The sequence below is a fragment of the Vulpes vulpes genome, chromosome 2 (genome assembly GCF_048418805.1).
Source record: "Vulpes vulpes isolate BD-2025 chromosome 2, VulVul3, whole genome shotgun sequence".
Lineage (NCBI taxonomy): Eukaryota > Metazoa > Chordata > Mammalia > Carnivora > Canidae > Vulpes > Vulpes vulpes.
Window position 1 is genome coordinate 76,353,606 of NC_132781.1, and position 15,613 is coordinate 76,369,218.

General features: G+C 41.4%; 1 long non-coding RNA gene across 3 annotated transcripts in view; it reads left to right on the forward strand.

Moving 5' to 3' along the window:
* The window catches only part of LOC140597889 (uncharacterized), a 112,324-nt gene that overhangs the window by 29,919 nt on the left and 66,792 nt on the right, over positions 1-15,613 (forward strand). For 2 of the 3 annotated variants that reach the window (XR_011999883.1, XR_011999885.1), the window contains one exon: positions 11,950-12,246. The exons of the other annotated variant lie outside the window; for it this stretch is intronic. This is a non-coding gene — a long non-coding RNA (uncharacterized lncRNA). Of the gene's footprint in view, positions 1-11,949; positions 12,247-15,613 lie in introns of those variants that run through there. 3 annotated transcript variants of the gene reach the window in all.

Here is a 15,613-nt window from a genome sequence, read left to right on the forward strand (position 1 = left end):
AAAGCAGGAAGAACTCGAATCTTCACAGCCTCTTATTATAATGAACAGGCCAATCACATGACTGACCTATATTAACGGTTTTCTCTGCATCCAAACATTTTTATGAATAGCTGCTCTGAAGGATGGAGCCACTTGGTAGAATAGTCATATGAAAAGTCATCACATCTCACTCAGCAGCTTCATCTGGAAAGAACCTGAATTTTCCCCCCACTCTCTTATCTTCCTTTCTTAAATACTTATTTGTTCAAAAAATATTTCTTGAGTTCCTAATTACATGTCAGGCAATGCATTAGGGCCCACAACAAACAAAATAGGTGTGGTATCTACTCTTAAACCTCATGGGTTTAATATTGGTTATTGATTTATATAGTTGATTTCTGGTTCACATAGTTGCTGGTGCTGAATTCACAGGCTATTAAGTGGATCAGATATTCTTACTTTTTTTTTTTTACATGGGGTATTTCCACTTAAAGGGGGCTAACCAACTGGCTGCCAAGCTGCCCCCACAAAGTGATAAAATTCCTGTTGGGCAGGTCTGATGGTTGACTTGCAGTTCTAGAATTTTCCATGCCATTGCCTCCTGAGACAAGAGGAGAGGACAGACTGATGCTAACTTCCAAGAGAATGGAGTATATCTGAATGTTGATTTATTACTTTTGATGGGGACTATCCCTTTTAAGTCACTAAAATATTCCTTTTTATCATTTAATGAATCCTTCCTGGATCAGGGTGCCTGAAAGGCTGAATCCACAGTCAGAGGGATGCTAAGGGAAGACAAAATTGAAGTAATGTTATGTAAATAGTCTCAAGGGATCTTTTATCCAGGCCAAGGGGATGCCTGGTATAAATCCAAGTCCTGTGGCGGAGAGCATCTCTAGAGTGAACCAGTCGTATCCCACAGGTTCTGTGTTCTGAGTGACATTCTTTCATCATGTCTGCCAGATAACAAGATTGAGTTAGTCAGATCATACGCTTAACTTAGCCATATTGTCTCTTTAAAGTGACTGTGTTTAACTCTGATCTCATCTGTAATGGATTATGATCACTGGCCAAACTCTTAGTGTTCTTGGACTTTTCTTGTACCCCTGTCTAATCAAATTGTTCTCTTTGCCTCCATCTATCACTGCATTCCAAAAAGTGCTCTTTAAAAAAAAGAAAAGAAAAGAAAAGAAAACACTGTCTTTAAATAATCCATGGATTTTTCTTCAGTTAGGCTTTCCATTCTTTCATCCATTTAATCCATTCTACTATATTTGCTTATTGACTAAATTTTAGGGAAATATTTTGAACTGAATTCAGACCCCAGCTTTCAGAGAAAGAAATCTGGTTATTAATCACAACCTAGACTCCAACTGCTTAGTTTGGAATGACATCCATAATACCCATTTTTCACTCTCTCCTTTCTCAGGGATCTCACTCTGCTCTGTGACTGGGTCTGTTTCCCTGGTTCTGGGTTCTAGTCTCCTGCCTTTTTCCTTGGGTTCATTCTAGAAGCATCTTGACTTGGCTTTTTTGAGTCGTAACCATCTTGGGTTTATGTGCCCTTTTTCTGAAAGTCTTTGAAATGTGAGAAGGTAAGCAGCTACCTGCTTTGTCTGTAGTATGAGTCTTGGCCTTTACTTGGATGGCTGATCTTTTTTTTTTTTTTAAATAATGCCTACCTAAACTTCCTACTTTTATATTATATCCCTGATAATTTTACATTACTTTTTGTAGCTGCACAGAATTGAACTTCTTTTGTTCATGGGCTCTCCTGACTCCATGCCCCTGGACCTCATCATCCATTTGCCACCATCTGTTGGCAAATGCAAGCTGTAGAGTTGAACTGTTCAGCTTCCCTGCCAGGAACCTAGTGTGTTAGTATACCTTTGTCATCACTTTTGCTATTGTTTACTTCAGGGAAATTAATGTGCTGGCTAGTGACATTTTTACTTCCCATTTTAGGACTTTTGGGTGTGATGTGTTTTTAAAAAGCCTATCTAGTATATTAATAATGGACAAGAGATGGCGTCATACAAGCACACGGGGACTTGAAGACCAAGGTCTCAGGGGATTCAGAAGAGCAAATTATAGAGTACATTTTATGTCTTGGAAAGGGAACAGATACTATAATGAATTTTTAAGTTAGCAATTTGTTTAGTCTCCTGAGGCCCTGGCAGCTTGCTGAGGTTATGGGGGTAAAAGCACCTGCAGAGAGGAATTTCTCAGTCAGAACCAACATTTAAAGTAGTGCTGTGTTAATGCTTAAAAAGATGTCCCGCATACATTTTTTATAGCTTCTAGCTTTTGAGCAGCTGGATCTAACAAATGATGCTTTGAGAGGTTGAGCCAGCTTGCCATTGTCTAGGCTTCACTTTACATTATTTATGTTTTTTTCCAATAAAGCCTATGGCACATTCTTAAATTAATGACAGGTTTGCTATAAGTACTGGGACCTTAGAATGGAGGCATGTGGCAAATGCCATGGAGTCTACTTTTTTAACCTTGCTATTCTTATTTAGGAATATTCAGTGATTGAACTTAAAATTAAGTATACTTTCAAGGATTCTGATTTCATGGGAACTGTTCTTTAAATAATAAACCCTTATGTAATTAGTGTTTGATTAAATGTTCAAAGAGGACAGTTTTCATCACAATGTCAAGTGGAGATGTGTCATAAAAAATTAGATCAGAGCTCAAAGGTAAGTTGGAGATTCCATGAATTTTTATGATCTGGGCACAGAACAATTTGAGTTTAAAAAGAGAAACCAAGTATTTTGGCAGTCTTCAGCAATAGGCTAAAGAAGTTATGACCTGAATTCAAATGTAGTCCTGTAGACCGTGGTTTTCTATGGCACCGGAAGCATGGAAATAAACTTATACTGGAACTCTCACAGGGCTTGAATGCAAAAGCAGCCCTATTAACATTGTTACCCAAATCATGGGAAATCTTGGCCTCCATTTTATCCCTTCTCTGAAATGTTTTTCCTTACTTCAGGCATCCCCAAGGTGGTGTCTGCTTGTGTTAAGAAATTTATCCACTCAGATTTTTCTCTTGCTTGCTCACCAAGCTCCTTCTGCTGCCCTGAAACATTGCTGGGCACAGAGCCATTCCACAGTCCATTCTTTCAGTCCACTGTGGGATGGGGAAGGCTTCCTCTACCTGCCCTACAAGTTCATGGTTAAACTTTCTCTTCATCACAATTTGAAACCAGAGCTGTGGACTATGAAGGGGGCAGATTCCATCCCATTCTATTCATCTCCTTGTCTTCCTCTTTTTTTTTTTTTTTTTTAAATTTACGATAGTCACACAGAGAGAGAGAGAGAGAGAGGCAGAGACACAGGCAGAGGGAGAAGCAGGCTCCAAGCACCGGGAGCCTGATGTGGGATTCGATCCCGGGTCTCCAGGATCGCGCTCTGGGCCAAAGGCAGGCGCCAAACTGCTGCGCCACCCAGGGATCCCCCTCCTTGTCTTCCTCTTTTGGGCACTCCTGCTAACCTGGAAAAGAATTACTCTTTCTCCCATCAGAAAATAATCTTGTTGAATGCTGACTCCTGCTGATTGATTTTCACAAAGATCTCTAGGTCACCAATTCTGCAAACTAGATTGCAGGCAATCTAGTTTGGATACGGGACACACTGCTGCAAATGCAGTTTTACTTGAAAAACAGGAAATGTAAGGAGCTACAGAAGAACACTAGTCAGTATAATAGTGAATTTTCAGACAAGCTTAAATGACAAACAGGAACATGTTCTGAGGAACATGAATACATTTTGATTGACCTTTGAGATTTTCTGCTGGGCATGATAGGTAGACCATTTATTTATTTATTCATTCCTCTTTCCTCTGTGCTACAGCTGAACATGTAAAAAAGATAAAGATAGAAGAAACTGGAATGGAAATGGAATGTTCAGTATTTCTATTCTAAAGAAGTAACCCCTAAAAAATTTATCATATGTAACTCTTTTTCCTGTGTGTATTCTTTCTGTCTTTCTCTGTACACACATATACAGTCAGTCTGTATATTGTATAATAGATCTATTTCTCACTTTTTGGCATATATAGATATGCCTCATTTTTAATGGGTATATTGTATGATATATTATGTAGTTGTATTTTAATCTCATCAACTAGCCACTCATTTATGGACATTTGAATTATGAAATATTATACCTAGAAACAAAACAATATGTCATAAGATTATCTGTCATAAATAACAACTGAATACTCGCCAATGTCACAGTGCATTTTTCAGCAGAATCAAGTCTAAATACTTTCTGTTCTGGTGATGCTTATCAATGTTCACAACAGGAAAGAACCCCAAAGAAGGACCTTACTTTTGCTTATTCCATATAAGTAAATCATTTGTGTGTTTTAAGTCTGGATTCATTAAGTCATTAGTGTTCAAGTGTAGACAAGAGCCTAAGTTCATTTCAAAAGCTTGCTTGGGATTTTGCAATTTTACAATTCATAGCAAGAAAGAGGCTGATTTAATACTTTCTATTAACTAATAATTTAAATCACTGTCCTATTTAAGTACGTAAATGATTATTCTCTGTTACACAATAGAAGCAGAACTATGATGAATTAAAATTTTAATTATTTTTTTCCCCATCTATTGCACCTATCTTGCTAGGTCATCCTATGTCTGGACAGATGAAAAAGGCCTCATACTGGGGCTTCCATCGTGGGCCACCACCATGGTCAGCAGGACAGGAATGTGCCCCTGTAATCTCATGCTGTTTGGCCTGATGTGGACACTAGGCTTATTAGGACTAATCTCATCATGCCTCACATACCCCCAGAAGGCCACAATCCCCAGGCTTCCACATTGCCTGTACCCTCTGCTACTGTTCCCTACCTCCACTCATCTGGCCCAATTTCTTGCTCTCCCCAACCTCCCAAGCTCTTCTCCAGGCCATTTGGAATTTTGGGGCTATCACAGCAAACCCTTTAGATCCCCAGCTACAGCTGGGAATGTCTTCATCACTTGCTTAACCTGACTGTAACCTGGGCTCTTGCTGTGGACATCACCTCCCTTGCAGTCCTTTCCAGTGGAAGCAGCTTATTATTTGATGTTCTATCATCATCATCATCATCATTATTATTCATAGTGCAAGTACTACAGGCCCTGGAGATTGGGGTGAGTGTCTTTCTAGCACCCAATTCATATCTATTCCTTCTTCAGATATTGAGCTCCTTTGGATTTATGCCTTCAAATTTTACCACCTCTCTCTTTCGCTGTATCTACAGCCTGTAGACCCTCCTCACTCACTGTCTTTCTGTCTGAAGCCCTTGGCATCCTTTCTGAAGGTTTTGACTCTAGCACTTTGACTTATTTGATCTTGGATTATTCTTCCTACCTCAGCCACCACTCCTGCTGTCTTAACTTTGACATTCCTGGTGCCCATTACTGGACTATGTACAATCTTGACTTCAAGTATCAGTCTTGTGACCAGCATCTCCCATGCTTCCAGCCTGTTCTAGTCCTCCCCAGTCCAGCAATCCTTCAGATTCATCTGGCTCTTTAATTGATTGAATTTCCTCTCATTTTTTTCTTCTACTATTATTCTTTCTGCTTTTATTGTTGGTTCCCTCCATATCTCCATATCCAGCTTAGATCCTTTGTTCTCACTACAGTCACACCCCTGAAAATATTCTTACCCTCTCCTGTCTCCGTCTCTCTCTCAAGCCTGAACCCAAAAAGCTAAAACACATGGAGAAAAGGCACTCAAATGTGTTAGCCAGTTTCTCTTTAAATTTCTTGGCTACTGCACCATTATGCTACTTTATTTCCTCAGTGTATTAGCTTCCTCCCTCCCTAATGTGACTACTTCACTTCTTTTCCTCTCTCCTAAATTCTTCTCCTCACTTACATTCATTTGATAATCTCTTGCTTTGGGTACTGCTTAATAAAGATACAAGATAAAGCAGGAACCCCCTCATCAGACAGCTATTTGTAATCAGAGTTTCCATTCCACTCCTGTCTCTGCAGATGAAGTATTCCTGAGCATGTTGAACACCAAGCTCTCTTCCTGTGCTGTTGCATTTCTTGGGGACGGGGCTCCCACAGTAGCTTGCCTTCATGGCTAAGTACACAGCCACCAGACAGGCTACTTGAGTGTGAGTCTTGACTCTGCTACCTCCTCCTAGGTGCATGATCTTAAAGGGATTTTGTAACATTTGTGTACCTCAGTTGTCCCATCTATAATATGCAGTGTTAATGTTACCTACTTCCCAGGCTCACGCAGATTAAAAAGGAGGATTCCCTGAGCCTCTTGGGACAGGGTGAGGCTCGCAGCGAGGGCTGTGCCTGCACTAAATGCCCCTGGCACAGTCAGCCCTCCCTCTCCTGGATCCTTCTCTTCAGCATACAGACATGCTCTAGTAATTTCCTGTCTTCAATAAGCAGATAAACAGAACCTTTCCTTCTCTGCACATTTCCCTAGCCCTACCCACTACAAAGCTGCTTCTTCTTCTTCTTCTTCTTCTTCTTCTTCTTCTTCTTCTTCTTCTAAGATTTTATTTATTCATGAGAGACACACAGAGAGAGGCAGCGACATAGAGGGAGAATCAGGCGCCCTGGGGGGAAGCCCGATGTGGGACTCGATCCCAGGACTCCGGGATCACACCCTGAGCCAAATGCAGAAGCTCCACCACCGAGCCACCCAGGCGTCCCAACAACAAAGCTTCTTGATTCCATCCCCTTCTCTTTTCCTTCAGTTGTTTTACCTTAGTGCAAATCTCTATGATCCACTCACTGTAAATCATCTGATGCCATTGAACTCCCTTAAAAACCTCTCTCAGAAATAAAACCGACACTAATTCTGGCATACAAAGCTCTACACCATCAGTGTTGGTTACATATTCCCGGGGTGATACTGAGTAACAAGCCACCCTAAAAAAAAAAATCTGCCTTAAAACAACTCTTTTTCTCACAGATCTACTAGCTATCCAGGGCAGCTCTGCTGATCCCAGTTGGTTTGCTCACATGTGTGTGGGTTGGCGGGGGAGCTGGCTTATCCAGGCTGCATGGACAGGGCTCTCTGCTTCACACAGCAGGTTTGCTTGGGGCTGTTCTGCTCCAGGGGCCTCTCATTCTCTTGGTGGCACAGTCACCAACAGACAATGGCAGCACAAGAGGGCAGATCTAAGCATGTCATACAGCTGACATCCCATCAACTGAAGATAATCTCAGGGCAAATTCAGGAGGTAGGGAAATACACTTCCTCTTTGAGGGGAATTAGTGATTTGTCAAAGGAAAGGACATGGGTGTGTGTGTATGAGTGAAAGAGAGACAGACAAAGCGAGAGAGAGGGAGACATTGGGGCTCATAACTCAATTTACCTCACCATTCTCTGACCTCTCACATCAGTGACTGCCTCACCCACAGAGCTCCAGCTGTAATGGTGCCTTTTCTGTTCTTCGAACACAGCAAATTCCTTCCATTCTAGAGCTATTTGCACGATGTTACACCGTGCTGTAAATTTACTGGTTGCCTTAGTATTAAAGTTTGCTTTCCAGAGAATTCCAGCAACATGACAGCTATTCCTTTTCTTCATTTTTTTTAGTCCTTAATTCTATTTTTGATGATCTATACCCTTAGAGCATTCATTGACTGAGGATAGATCTGAAAGCCTTTCAGATTCACTATTAAGTCAATAAAACACTTTTGTTTTCCTCTAATAATGTGAAACCGTCCAAAAGATGAAAAACAAATTAATTTGCTCTCCATTTGCTCAGCAGGAGTAATGAGCAGTAGGTAAAACTGAGGAGAAAACAAATTCACTGGAACTTTAGAATTTGGGAGTTGAGAGTACTTGGATTTTTGTGAGTCCCTGAGTTTCACAATGTGATTTTTATCAGCATGTATAAGCTAATTTTGTTTTTCTTTAGGCACATTGCCACATGTTTACTGATCATTTGGATGCGAGTGTGCCTAGTACCTACCAGGCAGCTTGTGGGTGTTCTGCAACTCTGAGAGGCAGAGTCTGCAAGGATGGAAGGAGGGGGGCTGTGGCCTGGCCCAGGAGGTGCTTTGGTGCAGTTTCATGGATGGAAAGGACTCATGGAGGTGGAATTCAAGATGTTGTACTCTGTGCTTCTGAGAGAAAAAGGAGAGGGGTTTGAGGTCTGGGGTTCAAGGCATGCTGCCTCTTTATTCTGCTGGCTTAGGGAAGCAGCCACCTTCCTGGCAAAGGAACTGAGGAGGGTTTATATCAGCACTTGGTGAATCCTGGCCCAATAGCAGTGTGTGTGTGTGTGTGTGTGTGTGTGTGTGTGTGGCCTGCACAGCTAAATAGCACATCATCATCACAATCATAATTAACATCATAATAGGTAGCATAGTTGAGGGCTTTCTGCAGGTCAGATAATATGATAAATGCTTTATACCTGAACCCATTTGACTTTTACAATAATAACTCTTGGTAATAAGTACTATTTATCATTTCCATTTTAAAGATGAGGTAGTGGAGGGGCAGAATTTTCAAAGGACATCTGATTGACAAGTGATACAGTCAGATTTTTGCTCAGGCCTGTCTGTGGTGGCACCTGTGTGCTTCACCACTGTACCACACCGCCCAGAGCAGAGGGGCGAAGAGTCCAGGTCGGAAGCACTGGGACCTGCTACAGCCCTGTGGACAGGGAATGCAGTGTAACAACTGCAGCTCCAGGATTGTGAAAGCAGCCCAGTAGGAATAAAGGGACTCAGTCTACAAGCTGCTACTTTCTGCATTTTGGCCACTGGAGGAAGGAAAGGTTTTGTGACTGTGGTGACCAGAAGTGAGGAATATATCTGCGACTGTGGCAGAAGCAGTGAGCATATTAACATCTGGGTCAGAAACAACCTCTGGGTCACACAGGGGGCCTCTGTTGGAGACCAAAGAGTTTAACACCCTTGAAAGCCCTGGCTGAGTTTTATCAACTAGGAAGCTCATGTACACTGTTGCCTATCACAGCACATCATTTATTAGCATTCATCCAGAAGGGTTCACCTGCAGCAGGCACCCTGCTTTCTTTTTATGTAATACTTCTATCACTCTCCAGGGACATAGCTGCATTCTGGTGGTAGCTCCATGTCCTCAGATTAGATGACCAGGCTTTACTACCCTGGTGAGCCTCCTTATTTCCCATGGCAGCTCTGTCCTGTTGGTCATCGCCTCTCTAGCCCTACCCACCGACTCCATTCCAGGGAATTGCAGAGAATAACAAGGAACTGGGAACACTCAAAAGGCAGGAAGTGGGATACATGATGCTAGTGGGCAGCAGAGCAATTTGGAAGGGGCCTGATCTGGCCTGTCCCACCCTTTGTGCCAGCCTGCTTGGCTGACATGGAATACCAGAAATAGCAGAAGCAATGAGTATTGATGAGTTGGTTCTGCTGAAATGTCTTTGCAGCATACCACCCCCAAGTTTCCTGTACCTTATCTCACTAGGCGTTGTCATCAGGATCAAATGAAATAAAGCAGAGAGCTTATTTTACATTGTCCTAGGCATAGGGTACTTTTAGAGCTGGTGGCAAACTGTATTACTTATAAACATTCAGTCTATCTCTTGGAGGAAGAACTGTTCATCCCTACCCTGTTGATACTGGCTCGGTCCTGTGATTTGCTTTAGCCAATTACCTGTGAGCAGAAGTGATGTATGTCATTTCTGGGCAAAAGCTTTAAGAGCCAGCACGTGGTTCTCCACATTGTCTTTCCCTCCTCTGCCTTTGTTGGGATGCAGCCTCTGTCAGCTTAGGTTCCCAGTGATTGCAAGAGCAGGCAAGGCCCACTGCTGATGCAGGATATGCACGAGTGAGGAATAAACATTGTTTTAAACTGCTGAGAGTTCTCGGGTTGTTTGATACTGCAGAATAGCCTCACCTTGCCCAAACGATATGTAGCTAAACCATGAAGTCTTAGGGTGTTTCTGGAAATGAGCTACTGGAAATGTAAATGCTACTATTTATAACCAAGATTGAAACACTTAGGAAAAAGCCAAGGAAAACTTGTTGGTTTCAGTTTGAGCAGAAGAGAAAGACTCCTTTTTACTCTTTGTTATAATTTTTTAAAAAGATTTTTATTTATTGATCCATTCGTGAGAGACGCAGAGAGAGAGGCAGAGACACAGAGAGAGAAGCAGGCTCCCTGCGGGGAGCCCGATGTGGGACTCAATCATAGGACCCTGGGATCACGCCCTGAGCCAAAGGCAGATGATCAACCACTGAGCCACCCAGGCTTCCCTACTTGTTATTATTTCAAAATTTTTCTTTGTATCTTGTGCTTTGGTCTTTAGCTTGAGTTCAGTATTTAACTGGCATATACCTACACGTCGCACTGTGCAGAAAATACCATATGTACGGTATATTTCTTTACCTTCTATGCACAAATTTGGGTTTATATTAGTGTTAGGAGATGTGGAAAACCTGTTATTGACTTAAAAATCATCTTGTATATTTGAACTTCACTATCTTTTTATGTAGCATTTGCAGCTTGTTGTAAAATATCATCTATGAAATGGAACAGCCTGTTTGAAGGGTACTTAGTAATGTCACCACTGCTTATATGACAAAAATTATATAATCTTTTAAATGAACCTTTACTCTAGGAGAAGTATCCGATATTTAAAAAAAAATTATAGTCATGTGATTTGACCAGGGAGAAGCAGAGCAAATGACTTTACAAGTTTACTTCATAAATATGTATGTATAGTCTTCTGTGTGTGTGTGTAAGTATTATATATATATGTGTGTGTGTGTGTGTGTGTGAGAGAGAGAGAGTGGTGAGATTTTAATTTTGTTTTTAGGATTTTTGCTGTATTCTTACACAGAGTACAAGCACAATACCAGGAAACATGCAGTTCTCTAAGCTACACATTTTCTGTAGACAATTCTTCCAGTTTAAAAGAAAGTCATTAATAGAGTTGATATTTTTTATTGGAAATTTAAGATAATCTGCTATAAATGTTTAGTGGGGTTGAAATTAACAGGATATGTTGAAAAGTGCATGGGCCTTGATGACATACAGACCTGGATCTGAATCCTAATCTTATCCTTACTACTTATATGTATTTGGGCAAGTACATATATCCTTTTCACCCTCAGTTTTTTCACATATAAATGGACATATTGGGACAGTCTTCTGTACTGTTGATTAAAAAGATAAGAGAGGATTGTCTTATCTCTTCCTGTTGCATCTGTTTTCATCTGGATACTTAGAAAAGTACCCAATATCGGATATTCAATACTTGCTGAATGAATGGATGAGTCAATGAATGCACAGCATAGGTCAAAATACTAAAACAGGTATATAAACTTTATGAGTTTGTATCAATTTTTGGATCTCTTATTCTCTGTACGACTTTCTAGAGTACCACCAAATCAGGCAGTGCAATCATCTATCAGAAATCAGTAGCATATTTTTTGTTTGTTTGTGTGCACACATGTGTGTTCTTTAGAATACTGTTCATTTTACAATTTTATGACACAAATGCATCCAAGGAGGTAAATATATCATCATGCTTTTATTTTTTATTTTTATTTTTTTAATTTTTATTTATGATAGTCACAGAGAGAGAGAGAGGCAGAGACACAGGCAGAGGGAGAAGCAGGCTCCATGCACCGGGAGCCTGATGTGGGATTCGATCCCGGGTCTCCAGGATCGTGCCCTGGGCCAAAGGCAGGCGCCAGACCGCTGCGCCACCCAGGGATCCCTCATGCTTTTAATTTACATATGATTCATGTATTCACCGCAGCTGATATAAGACCAGCAATATGTTATATTACCTATGATTAAATGTATGAATTAAACTAGACTGTAAGACAAAAGGTGGAAACATTTTTAAAATCAAGGATAGTAATCACCAACCATCAGAAAGTCATATAGCTTAAAAGCACCTCAATTGATTTTTAAATTTAATTTATTTTCGGTTTTGTTATAGTACTATTCTGATAGCTCATTTATGCTCATGCCTCCCTCCTGTAGCCCAGACATTTATATGGAGGATGAAGCCTCAGAGGAAGAGAAGAAATGGAAATTTGGCATTCTTTTGCCAGTAAGAAGTCTGTGGTTTAAAAAGGAGAGACCAGACACAAAAAATGTATTATCCAATCAGTGCTCTAATAAGGCACTGTATAAAGTCTCAAAATGTGCTGCACAGACAATGGGAGCATGAAAGTATGTAACAAGGAACCTAATGTGTCTAAATGCAGTGGATTCGGAAGTCAATGTGGGGAGAACCAGGGTGAAAGAGCATTTTCAGCAGTGGCTTCACCTATCAATCTTGAGGTAAGGGCTATTGATCCTATAGTGGCATACTCCGATCACAGTCTTAATAGCATCTGAGAAACAGGAAAACCGCTATGTATCTTTGCAAAAGACTAACCAGGCCATGACATTCAATATCAATTCCAAATGACAGGTAAGTGAAAAATGAGCCATTGATGTTCTGGATAGGTGTGAATTCTGTGTTATTGCTTAAAGAGAACAGTGCTATTTTAGCTTGAGAGTTTGCTTCCCAAAATTTCCTTACACAAAGGATCAAAATAATTTTTCGAGTAGGGTTTTGCTTTTGCTACTGGAGTCTGAGTCCCCCCCCCCCCCCCCCCCCCCATATCCTGCAAAGAGACTGGAAGCCCCAGGCCAGCCCCAGGTTTAGTGAAAGCACAACAGAAGTAGTGTAGCGTGTTAGCAAGGAACTTAGTTTATTTCATCTTGGTGTTGCCTCTAATTAGTCCTGCAACTTTGGACCAGCTCCTGAACCTATTTTAGAGGATATTTGGATATAAGTGTATTAAGCATGTTTCTAGTTTCTGTAAATTTGATGCTTTAACATCTGACCTACATGCATATACTGGACATGCCTTGTTCTGGATAACCCAATACTATGCCTGGGTCTCCTGTCTCCCTCATTCCCTCCACAGGCTCCTCAGGAGTCCTCTCCAGGGGCATGTTTTTCCAATATGGACCAACTGATGCAGAGTCCACATTCCAACCATCTTCTTTATCAGACTCTTATACCCTGGGCCATTCCACACTTGCCTTCATGAGCCCAAGGGCAAGTACTAGGCAACTAGGGACAGCTTCTGTGTCCAACATCCTGCTGAAATTACTCGGATAATCCTAGACCTATTTACCTACTTCACCTGTTACTCCCCATGGAAGCCACAATAGAGGCTTTTGCCCACAGTTCCCTCTTCTTTCTGTTTCACAACCAAGCCCAGTGCCTCCTCATGTGGTTTCCTCCTCTTGAGAGCTGTGAGCAACAAACTAGCTTTGCAGTGGCAGTTGTCTCTTAATCTGTTGGAGTCAGATTTTCTATTAACGCACTATATTTTATTTTACTTTAAAGATTTTATTTATTTATTTTAGAAAGAAAGAGTACGAGTGGTGGGGGGTGGAGCAGAGGGAGAGGGACAAGCAGATTCCACACTGAGCACAGAGCCTGACATGGGGCTCCATCTCATGACCCTGAGATCATGACCTGAGCTGAAACCAAGAGTTGGATGTTTAAATGACTGAGCCACCCAGGGGCCCAGTGCACTGTATTTTATTTTATTTTATTTTATTTTATTTTATTTTATTTTATTTTATTTTATTTTATTTATTTTTAAAGATTCTGTTTATTCATGAGAGAGAGAGAGAGAGAGAGAGAGAGAGAGAGGGAGGCAGAGACACAGGCAGAGGGAGAAGCAGGCTCCATGCAGGGAGCCCAACGTGGGACTCGATCCCGGGTCTCCAGGATCACACCCTGGGCTGAAGGCGGCTCTCGGCCATGTGGGCTGCCCTGTGCACTATATTTTAAAGCAGTAAAGAACTGATTCCACTCTAAGTCTTCCTAACTACAGTGGATACTCAGACGGATGGGAACTGGGAACCATGGAGAAAGTCTTTCTAGGTTGCAGGAGCCTCTTGTCTTTTTTTGCTCTATACACCTGCTCCATCCTGCTTACTTTCTAAGGGCTGGCTTCCTTTGCTGTTGGGTTATGACTCATCAGAGTTGCCCTTAGTAGTACTCTTGGGTGACAAGTCTGTTCAAATCCGACATCCATATTTTAACTGCCTGAGGCTTTCTCTGTCTCTTTTCTGAATTCTTGGGAGAAAAAAAAATTTGATCAGGCCAGTACAGCCTTGAATAAGCTACCCATGAACCAGCTGCAGCCAGTGGGTAGGACAGACATGGCTGCGAGGCATTCAGAGGGGAGGTGGGAGGAACTCAGTACCTGAGGGCATCTCTCAGTATTATTTCAAAAAAGTAAAGAAAGGGGTTCCATTTAAAAAAATTACAAATAGCTGAAAATATTACAAGTTATTCTTCAAAACCAGATTTGTTCAGTCAGGTAGCTCATTTCCCAAAGCACAAAGGTGAAATCAAGAGGTCTGCAATGTTACTGAGTTCAGTCTTCTAGTAGAAATGATAAACTGATGACTTCTCAGAGAGCTCTAAAGAAAATGCTGATAAAAGCCATACCTGTTGTTCATCTTGTAAGTGATGCCTTGGTGTACTGTGGAAAGCTGAAACTTGGAGATTATTTAACAATAGAGTAATAATTGTTTCAGAGACTTAAGTTGAGACATTATGAAAGCCTAGTGAATGTAAAAATTAAACACAGTTTATTAGAGTTTAAAAGGACTGTAGGTCAGGGTAAGGGTTTTAAAGTAATTTAGTTAAAATAAATCCAACATTAGGACTTAACAACTTCTTTTTTTTTTTTTAAGATTTTATTTATTTGACACACACACACACACACAGCATGAGCATGAGCAGGGGGAGGAACAGAGGAAGAGGGAGAAGCAGACTCCCCACTGAGCGGGGGAGCCTGACATGGGGCTCAATCCCAGGACCCCAGGATCATGACCCGAGCCGAAAGCAGGTGCTTAACTGACTGAGCCACCCAGGGTCCCCAGGGCTTATAATTTTTAAAAAGGAGATGCTTTAATTATTTAGTTTCCATAGATGCATGCAACAAGGAGAAGCCATGGAGGACAGGTGAGGTGGTGGCTGTCAGCAAGGGGAGTCCTCATCAGCACCTGAGTCAGCCGGCACCTTGGTCTTGGACTTCTGATCTCTGACGCTGTGAGGAAATAAATTTTTGTTTAAGCCACCCAGACTATAAAGTCTAAGCAGACAGATATCCTTCAAGTCTTTTTGGCCATGAAATTTATTATTAAAATATCACTGTTACAACCCCCCCCCCCCCCCGAAAACCTGCACTGTTTCCCAGAGAATTCTGAGGAGAAAAGCTAATGTTTTTCTCTTTAAAATGCGTAAATGATGTCTTTCTCAAGGGATCTTTCTCAAATTGATTAGCAGTAAAGTGCCCCTGGTTGTCCCAGTAGGGTGTGTAGAGATGAAGATGGTCAAAATTTGAGCTAAGGCATTTTAAAAAATTTTTTTATTTATTTATGATAGTCACACACACACACACACACACACACACACACAGAGGCAGAGACATAAGCAGGCTCTATGCACCGGGAGCCCGACGTGGGATTCAATCCCAGGTTTCCAGGATCGTACCCTGGGCCAAAGGCAGGCGCTGAACTGCTGCGCCACCCAGGGATCCCCTGAACTAAGGCATTTTTAACTTAAGTATTTTTTAAAACTTACTTATGAATTTGTTTGGAAATGCAATGCAACTTCAAGCCC